Below are 2,500 nucleotides of genomic sequence, written 5' to 3' on the forward strand. Positions count from 1 at the left end.
TATATATATATATATATATATATATATATATATATATATTATATATATATATATATAGATATATATATATATATTTTTTTATATATATTATACATGTATATATATGTATGTATAATAAATATATATATATCTAATAAAAGGAGCCCATAAAAACACCAAAATGTAGAGAGAAAAGTACTATATTTCAGAGACTGCTGTCTCTCTCTTCAGGTATATGAATGAGAAAAGTTTACAGAAAAGGTGGTATTTATACCACCTTTAAAGTATCCTGACCATATAATTGAGAAAGCAATTTCAAAAAGCAAAAACGTAATTTTCTACCGACCCCCTAAAGACAAGACCAGAGACACACCCAACAATAAAATAAAAATTCCCCACCTGGAGACGATTAAGAGAGTAACTCACACCCTTGGGAAATCCAACCCTTTGCATTACCTACCCAAATACCTTAGCCAAATCCCTGATTAACGTCCAACAAAAGACATCGCCCAAAGACTCTGGGGTATATGAGATCCCATGCCAGGACTGACCAATCTTACATCGGATTTACAGGTAAATCACTTCCCCAGAGATTAATACAACACAAACGGTCAGTTAGGTATGGACAACAGAACTCGGCTATTTTTCAACCATAAATAACATAACCATTAAGAATAAACTGGAATATGTCACGTGTAATTTATAGCAGCAACTGCCGGTACAAGAGTCAAATGATGGAATCGGCCTTAAATAAAAGAGAAGCAGGTAATATGAACATCTCAAAAGGGAATTGGGACATCGGACATCGTCGACGCAGTGTTCTTCAACCAACGCTTAAGAAGATTAAAGGAAGATTATCAGCGGGGGTGACCTAAATTGGCTTACTTGTGGACGAATCTCTTGGTATAAATACCACCTTTTCTGTAAACTTTTCTCATTCATATACCTGAAGAGAGAGACAGCAGTCTCTGAAATATAGTACTTTTCTCTCTACATTTGGTGTTTTTATGGGCTCCTTTTATTAGATGGAATTCTGTTGTTACAGAACATTTTTACCAGTCTATATATATATATATATATATATATATATATATATATATATATATATATATATATATATATATATATATATATATATATATATAGAAGACTGAAGGAAGAAGTATATCTCAGGTGGTCCTTAAAAATACATTTATTACAACTGTTTTTTTCAAAACACAAAGGTTTCACTTTCAAGCTGTAAAGCATAATAATAAAATTAAAAAATATTAAAAGCGTTAAATTACAAATAAAAGACATAATCATTATAAAAGACAAGATAAAAAAAAAAAATTAAAACTAGTTAGCAGAACCAACCATCAAGAGAGAAAGGGAGGACAGAAGTCAGAAGGAACAAACCAGAAATGACCGGCAACAGCTCACGTTAGGTAAAGAGTTGTCGAGGAAGACTGCGTGTTCAATTGAGGAACAAGCTGTTTAATAAACAAGGACTCCAGAATTGTCAGTAGTTTGCCATTCGGTGCCCGTCCCAATATTTCAAAATCTTTGTATTGTATATTCAGCTTGCATTTATTAGCGTGTTGTCTGATATTAGAAAATTCAGGATTAGCAAGTTTGTTACCAGTTCTATAGCTAACGCCCTTATGGCAATCAATTCTGACCCTCAGTAAACCTCTGTGTGGATCCCCAGTAGGTCCCCAGATACATCTAGGGCAATTAAACTTGTATACAACACATGAGGTCATCAAAGGTCACAAGTTTATCCTTGAATTTAAACAAACTACCTAAACTGATTGTAGTTTGTTGGGATGATATTAAATCTAATAGCTAGGGTACATAATCAAATATGAGTTTTCTTAGTGCATCGTAGAAATTTTTGTCATGGATTAAAGGTACATTTGCATAAAAAGGAAGCTTAGGCACAGTAGGTAAGGAGACTTTTGGGATAAAACGTTAATTAAAGTTTACGAACATATCTGTGAAAAAGTGTAGTGGGAAAATAATTTTTGGTAAAATATTGCCATAAGGGCGTTAGCTATAGAACTGGTAACAAACTTGCTAATCCTGAATTTTCTAATATCAGACAACACGCTAATAAATGCAAGCTGAATATACAATACAAAGATTTTGAAATATTGGGACGGGCACCGAATGGCAAACTACTGACAATTCTGGAGTCCTTGTTATTAAACAGCTTGTTCCTCAATTGAACACGCAGTCTTCCTCGACAACTCTGTTACCTAACGTGAGCTGTTGCCGGTCATTTCTGGTTTGTTCCTTCTGACTTCTGTCCTCCCTTTCTCTCTTGATGGTTGGTTCTGCTAACTAGTTTTAATTTTTTTTTTTTTATCTTGTCTTTTATAATGTATTATGTCTTTTATTTGTAATTTAACGCTTTTAATATTAATTTTATTATTTTATGTCTTTACAGCTTGAAAATGAAACCTTTGTGTTTTGAAACGTTGTAATAAATGTATTTTAAGGACCACCTGAGATATACTTCCTCCTACAAGTCTTCTAT

The sequence above is a fragment of the Macrobrachium nipponense genome, chromosome 9, assembly GCF_015104395.2.
Source record: "Macrobrachium nipponense isolate FS-2020 chromosome 9, ASM1510439v2, whole genome shotgun sequence".
Lineage (NCBI taxonomy): Eukaryota > Metazoa > Arthropoda > Malacostraca > Decapoda > Palaemonidae > Macrobrachium > Macrobrachium nipponense.